Source organism: Juglans regia, chromosome 4 (genome assembly GCF_001411555.2).
Source record: "Juglans regia cultivar Chandler chromosome 4, Walnut 2.0, whole genome shotgun sequence".
Taxonomy (NCBI): Eukaryota; Viridiplantae; Streptophyta; class Magnoliopsida; order Fagales; family Juglandaceae; genus Juglans; species Juglans regia.
Genome location: NC_049904.1, coordinates 14472752 through 14480956, shown reverse-complemented (window position 1 = coordinate 14480956; position 8205 = coordinate 14472752). Strand labels below are relative to the sequence as shown.

The window sequence follows — 8205 nt, the reverse complement described above, 5'->3', positions numbered from 1 at the left end:
CCTCAATGGCACCGTCCTGACAACATTCACATTTCGAAACTAAAGGCACACCAATTCTCCTTATACGATCATCCACTGCAAGGCATGAGTTTAAGGCCTTCCACATAATCACAGAAAACTTCTTAGGTAAAGCTGAATTCCAAATCCAATCCGACCATTGACAATTAGGATTACGAATCTGAACAAAAGACCAGGCAGTTCTAGTCGTGAAAGACCCATCCGAATTTTCCAACCAAATAAGCTGATCCTTACCAGTCCTCCTACTACTAACTTCATTGACTGTATCCTCCATTTTCTCAGGCCCTACTAGCTGCTCAAGTTGCTCCATATCCCAATTGTTATTAATCATACAATCATTCACCTTCAATTTTGGATCACCCACCATCTGATACTGCTCCATTAGAGGTCTAGAATTTAGCCAACTGTCTCTCCAGAACGACACGTTCCCCTCCTTAATCTTCCACCTGGAACGTGAAAGTACAGCAGGAATTTCTTTTACAATTACTTTCCAAAACCTAGTGCCTCTAGATGGATTAAGCTCAAGCGGATGCTGACCATGCAAGTATTTAGCACAAAAAAATCTTTTCCATAAAGAATCTGAACTCAACAAATTCCAGGCAAATTTAAGATGCAATGATCTTTGCAGATCAACAAAACTTCTCAAACCAACCCCTCCTTCATCAACAGGTTTGCATAATCTGTCCCATTTAATCCATTTCCTTTTGGGACTCCCATTAAATGAGCCCCAAAACAAAGTGCTAAATAATTTATTAATCTGAAGCAACACTAATTTCGGAACCTGCATCACAGATAACAAGTGAATTGGCATACTCGACAATACATGCTTTAATAAAATGACTCTCGCCCCTGTGGAGAGAAAACTCACCTTCCAACCTTCAATCTTCTTTCGAATTTTTTGAATAACATCCTGAAAATGAATTAACTTCAATCTACTAGAAACAATAGGCACCCCTAAATACTTGACCGGGAACACCCATTCCGTGAACTGTGCATTCAATAAAAGGTGTCTACGTCTAACAGAATTAATTCTTTTAGAAAAAAAGATAGAAGACTTGGCGCTATTTACCTGTTGACCTGACCACTCAACATAAATACGAAGAACTTCAACAATTTCCGAAACTGAAGACCTCCTTCCATTTGCGAAAATCTGTCGGAACTAACTGCTCCTCTCCTTCTGCTACTGCGATATTCCCGCTTGGTACCACTTCAATTCTAGACTCTAGCTGCATAGCATCCTCCGCTACTGATGATGTCTCGATGAGTTCCACCCTTCTGGGTTCTAATTGGCCACCAACTACAGCATCATCTTTCTGCATTGCAACTTCCACTACTGGTAATGTCTCGATGAGTTCCACCCTTCTGGGTTCTAATTGGCCACCAACTACAGCAGACAGATCATGAGTTGTTATTGGTAAATAGACCAACTCCTCAGTTGGTAAAGTCCCGTTGGCCTCTCCACACATCAACGGATCTTTCCTCTGCTTGGGGGCCTCCATTTCTTCGATAACACTCTCAGACACCAACTTCGACTTCCCTACATCCTTGCCACCATCCAAGACTGGCAACTCAATCTCAACATCTTCCAATGCCAACACAGGGGACTCTGAGGTTTTCCCCGAATGATCTGTAGTAATCTTCGCATCATCTTCTTTATCTTTTGGCACCCAGATTTTACTTGACTTAATAACCTTCAAGCTCTTGCTGCTTTTTCCTTCTTTCTTGTTTGCCTTACACGTCTTTACGTTATGCCCTTGCACCTTGCACACGGAACAAAATGCAGGCAATGTTTCATACTCAACTTCTTGGAAAATGCTTGTAGGATGTCTCGGTGTCCCAATCCAAATGGAATGAATCAGCTCATGATCGATATTCATCAGAACACACACCCTCGCACCATCGGTACGAGTTGCACAGTGTGTCGCATTATCTCTCCTTAAAAAGATTCCAATCGGTGCAACAATATTCCGCAAGAACGATTCTTGATAAAGATTCGGAGGTAGTCTGGGCAACATGATCCAAACTGGAACCAATGATGGTTCCTCATCTTCAGTAAAATCTGTAGACCATTGAAAGGGTCTATAAGCAACCCCTTCAATATCACAGCTTTCACGGGACAATGATTTCAAGAAATCATCTTCATCTGAAAATCTCACAAAGACATTCCGAGCCTTCTGCATTGCTGAAACGACTGGCTGTTTCGTTAGTCCCCATCTGCTGTGAATAAACCCTTTGATGCGATCCAAAAATGGTCTTTGCCTTAGGAATTTTAAAACCATAGAGAACCGAAAAGGAACTGCAGAACGATCCAACTCCTCCTTAGTAAATTGCACAAAGAACTCACCTTCAACACATTTTGGTGGCCTAAATGGTATCGAGACCTCAGGGAGGGCTTGAGGAACCTGGGAAACCAATTCCGCAAATGTGCGTGTCTTTGCATGCGACGTGAGGGGGGGCTGGCAGCCCCCGGTACCATCCATGCACGTAAGAAACTAACTAGTTCTAGGACGAAACTCCAAAAATCAAGACACTAGAACTTGAAGTTCTTGGAGCATTCTTGGAGCTAGTACTGAAGTCTTGTGTGATAAGAATGATGTCCCCTTGAGGTATGTTTAATCTAGAGGACAAGATTAATTTTAAGTGGGGGAGAGTTGTAAGACCCGAATCCTACTACGTGGATTCTTACGTCATCTATTAATATTTTTTAAATTAAAAATTTTGAAATAAAGACTTTCAGTATTTTATTAATTTATTTTAAGATGGGTGTTCTTATATTTTTTTAAGTGGGTTATTAAATAATTCAAGGGTGTGATTTTTATGACCTTGCAATTTTCTTTTCAATCCTTTTAATTTTATTTACGCAAGAAATGACCCAAACTCTTTTTACCATTAGATGGGTAGGTAAAAAGAAATATTTTTTTTTCTACAATTGATCTCCACCATCCATTCCTTAGCTCATGGGACAAGTTGATTAAATTCACTGACTTCTCTTCCTCTAACCGAAGTTTCCCCAAGAAGCCATTTGAAAGTTCTTTTCTCTCCTACACGTCGGCTTCCTCAACAAGCCATTAGACTTTCTTATCCCTCTCTTCACCCGTTGGCTTCCTCAAGAAGCTAAGTGGATTCCTCTTTCTTCCCCCACACGTCGGATCCAAGGAAAAGAGAAACACAATCCTCTCATTTTCCCTTGCACCACCGACGGCCTCGAAGACAAAAACCAGTAAATTTCTTCCCCACCTCTCTTCATCCATCGATTCCAAGGCACCCGAAGGAGAGAAAATCTTCTCAAGTGTTCCTTCACACGAGAAACCACTCGGTTCTTCCCCAACCGTGCGACCTCTTCCTCTTCTCAAGCCGATTCTTCCATTTCATAAACCCAAGTCTCCCACCGAAAATCTCCAAGGGAAATCAACCTCGTAAGTAAAATTCTATGGCTCTAATATCTAGTTTGAAGTCTTAGATTTATGGGTTTAACCTATGGTTTCGTTTAAGAAATTTTATGTTTGTATTCCGGCCTTGGACTACTCGGATTTCCTTTTTCTCATCTGCTGTGTTTCTGTGGCTTGAAAAGGGGACCAAACTAGGTAATAATCCTTCCATGAGTTTCCTTGTGATTTGGGTTTTTTCTAAGCAGGATGTGCTTGTATTTGGGGATTTGAATTCTAGGCGAGCCGAGTGTGGTGTGGAAGTTCCATAGACAAGTTTCTTGTTGCTTCTCTAGTGTTTTATCTAGTGGGTAATGACCGAAACCCCTATTTTTCTGGGTAGACCAAGTATCTTGAAAGGGCATTGCCGTGTGCTTTTATCATTGAGACGCCATATTTTCTGATTTAGCTTATTAGTCACAATTGATGACTATTTTATCTATTGGGTATATGTGTACATGAAGAAACCGTGTGTGGGTGTGTGCTTTGTTTTGAGGTGGTTTTTGCTATGTGTTTCTTGTCTTTGAGATGGCATATTTTCTGGTTTAAGCTTGTTAGTCACAAGTAATGAGTTTTATCCATTTTGTATATACGGATATGAAGGAGTTGTGGGGTAAACTCTATTTTGGTGTATGTGTTCCAGTCGTATGTGTTTATGTCCTATTTTGGTGTGTGTTCCAGCCGTGTGTCCCAAGGTTGATTTTGTGGTTCCTTTGTTGTGTTACCTTGAGTTAAGCCATGTTTTTAGCTATGCTGTTATTTTTTTAAATTAATGGAGTTAAGATTTATGATTTTTAAACATGCTTTCCTCAAGTTTATGGCCTATGTAAGCCACTAAGAGTTTTAAACCTAAGCTAGTAAGCTTACTTAGAAATTTTAAGTTGCCAAGAGTTGTATCATTCTGTTGTGCTATGTTTTAGAAAAATATATGATGTTTTATTAAGTTTCTACCACTCTTGTGCTAGTTAATTGTATGATTGAGATTTGATCAAGTGAGGAATGTTTAAGACCATGAAAACATTGAGAATTGGTAGCTGTCCATGTATTACAGAAACTTGAAAATAGGTTCTGTTTTGGAAGCCTAAACCAGTCACTTTACCCTTGCTTAACTTTACCCCTTTTTGTTTAACCAAAGATAAACTTTAGCATGAAAAACCATTGAAGAATAAGTGACAAAAATCAACTCTCTTATGAGCATTACCTCTTGTTGGATCTACCTTCAATATGATGATGCAAAACAGTCAAAATGCCCTTCTTTATGAAAATTCCAGATTTATAGCACCTCTTTGTTCCCTACCTTTTTCCTAAATAAATCCCTACCGTCCTATACATTTTAACTTATGATTCCTACTTATACCTTGTATTGAAAATAGTAGTCTTCAAAGAGGGGCAACAAGCAAGCTTCATACTTTCATGGGTTTCTTAAATATTGGAATGAGGATACTAAGGATTGACTTAGTGCCATGTTTGTAGCTAAATGGGTTAAGGAAAACACTTTAATTCCAATGTGGGATTTAAGTGAGCGCGTAAGGGTGTTGGATAGTAAGGGTTAATGTGGAATGAATTTTAATGCGTTCATTTCATTTCATTGAATATGAGTGTATTTCAAGATTCAAGGAACCTACTTGTAAAGCATCGAGGTAAGTAGTTATAATTATTCTCCTTACACACAAGCTCTCTTATGAAAAAGTCTCTCTCTCTCTCTCTCTCTCCTTCCAAATGTTTCTCTTATGAAAGAATAGATGCATGTATAGTATGTATAAGCCTTTCTTGGTAAACCCTGTTAAGTACCTTATTAATTACCATTGTGTGTACATAAGGTAATGCATCATGAGATTTTATGCATGCTCTTTCTCAAATAATTATGCCTTGCCTATATGTAGTATGACATGAAAGATTCCTTTCAAAGAAACACATACGCATTGGCACTAAATGAAGATAATGAAAACGTTATTTTTTCTAAAGAAAGGAAAGGAAAAGGAATGAAAGCATGAATGTATGAATGTACGTAACGGTCACATGTATGAAAAGGGTACCAAAGGAATGGGTAGATTGCAATGATGGGTAAGTAGTACTGGTAGTGCACTCAGTGCTGCCCCCCATGAAAGGGAGTTCCCAACCTGCGGCCGCGGGCGGAATCCAGGTCCAAAAGACCACTAACTCTAACACACGGGGCGTAATGGTATATACTAGCCCAAGAAAGTGAAACGTAAAGTAAAGTCATTTCTAAGTAATGTTATGCATGAAACCAAGTAATGTTTATGCATGAAAGTAAGGTTCTGTCATAGAGATGTTTACGCATGAAAGTATAGCAATTCCTTAAACAGTTTATGCATGAAAACCTTGTCAAGAACTTGCAATTGTCTATGTATGCATGTTTTCAGCAGAAATATTATGTGATTAATAAGTTAACGGCATGGTGTACTGCTTACTGAGTATTAGAGTCACTTTGTGTTTATGTTTTAAACGTCCAGGTATGAATGATGAGGTTGTGGAGCTAGGCATTGCTGAGGAAGGAAAGGCTGATGCTTAGAATTTCCTGTCGTTCGGTTTGATAATAATGGTTATGTTTTATATTTTATGATGGGTCCCATGTTGGGACGTTTTTTTGGTTTGACTTTAAGACAATATGTCCTTGGGCATGATGTAGTTACTGTGGTGGGATGGTGGTAATGGTGTAACTTCTATAGTGGGGTGATGGTAACCCCACATAAGAAGGTTAAATGTCTTTTGGGTGTGTTGTAGGGATGGAGTCCCCTTTTTATTGGAACTAGCGATTTTTAAATGAATGAATAGTGGACTCTGAGAGTCCTTTGGGTAATATGTTGAACATATTGTCTATCAGGTGCTTACTTGTAAACTAGAGACGCAGTGTGCATGCATGACATGTTCACTCCTCTCCCTTTTATCCTCATAGAAAAAAAAATACATACTAATATTAATAAGAAAAGAACAGGTCACGCATCGCGATCCCGTCCTAGAATTGGGATGGGGTTGTGACATCAGGGTGCCATCATCTGATACTAGACAATCAGACCTCTTTCCTTATGATATTTCTCCTTTAATCCTCAACAATTCTATATCACTAGATTGGACGACTTTAATTTGATCTATCAATGTTGAACTAAGGGTCAAATTATTTATCTTAGATTGAGTGTCCTGGATTACTTCAATGCCTGTTCGATGCATGTCTAGTAGTATATGCTTCTAGGGAGTATACATCGTAGCCAGGGTACCAGAGGATGACTTTCGACTAAGTGCATCTGCTACGACGTTTGCTTTGCCAGGATGGTAGTTAATACTACAGTCATAGTCCTTTTGGAGTTCCAACCACCTACGTTGTCTCATATTCAGCTATTTCTGTGTGAAGAAGTATTTCAAGCTTTTATGGTCGGTATAAATCTTGCACCTTTCACCATAAAGATAATGTCTCCATATTTTAAAGGCAAAAACCACTACTGCTAGTTCCAGATCATGAGTCGGGTAATTCTGCTCAGAATTTTTTAACTGTTGGGAAGCGTATGCAATAACTTTCTCATTTTTATATATAACAAATCCTCCATCTCCCAAGGGAACCACAAGAACTGGTGCTTTCACTAGTCTTTTCTTCAATTCTTGGAAGCTATCCTCACTCATTTGTCCATAAGAACTTCTCATCATTTCTTGTCAACTTTGTCATCGGAGCTGCAATACTTGAAATCTTTCTACAAATCTTCTGTAGTAACCAACGAGACCTAAGAAACTTCGTACCTCATTAACATTACTAGGCTTGGCCCATTTTACCACTGCCTCAACCTTTGTTGGGTCCACCGAAATTCCTTTGGTTGTTGTACTCAATGCTTTCTTAGAGGTCATCTTCAGTGATGGTAGCTCGGGTGACTAGCTCCGTGAAACTCTAAATCCTGAGAGTACGTTCACGTTCTCGAATCCTACAATCCAGTCCGCACATGAATTTCTCAGCTTTCTTTACCTCATCTGAAAAAGTAACTGGCGAAACGGGACTGCTCCATGAATCTTGTTGCATACAGTGCTACAATCATTGTTTCTTGAGTGGGGTCTATAAATTGGCGAGCTCTCGATTCCTGAAGGGTCTGTGGGAAAAAGTGATCTAGAAAGGTTCTCTTGAAACATTCCCAAGAAGTGGGGACTGCTTCCCCTAACTCCAACTGAACCAATGTCCATGTCTACTTCCACCACTGGTTTGCCATGACAGTCAAATGGTAAGTGGCATATTTCACCTTCTGATCATCCTTGCAGTAGAGCGCTTCAAAAATCTGCTCCATACGTTGAATCCAGCTTTCAGCATCCAGGGAATCCAATCTGCAATCGAAAGTAGGGGGCGCTAGCAGGAAAATTGTTCCAAGGTACAACTGGCCTGTGGAGCTCTAGACGCAGTAAATTGGCCACTAGCCATTGATTGGAAGAATTGGGTAATAGCTACAGCAGGAGGGTCTGGGTTATCATTCTAGTTAGATCCAAAAGATCCCTATTGATTTGGGTGATTTCTAGTGCTAGGGGCCATGATTTACGTCAAGATGACATAGTAACAATTAACTAGTATTTGATAGGAATGTAAAATAATGACAATAATAACAATTGCAATGATGGTTCTAAGTAATAAAAGCTATAAATTATTCAACCCTAAAAGAAACCTCAATTACTCACGAGCAAGCTAGGAGCATCATAAGTAACTTAACTTAAAAAAAAAATTATATAGTTTTTGTTTTTTTCAAAAAGTTTACAGAATCTGTCGTCCAACTTT

The 8205-nt window shown here is 39.3% G+C and overlaps 1 long non-coding RNA gene across 1 annotated transcript; it reads left to right on the top strand.

The window, feature by feature from the left end:
- The first annotated feature begins 3075 nt into the window (after window positions 1-3075).
- Window positions 3076-6275, top strand: LOC118348255. Its single transcript, XR_004801348.1, has 2 exons — window positions 3076-3434; window positions 5918-6275. It is a non-coding gene; the product is annotated as an uncharacterized LOC118348255 (long non-coding RNA).
- Window positions 6276-8205: the final 1930 nt, after the last annotated feature.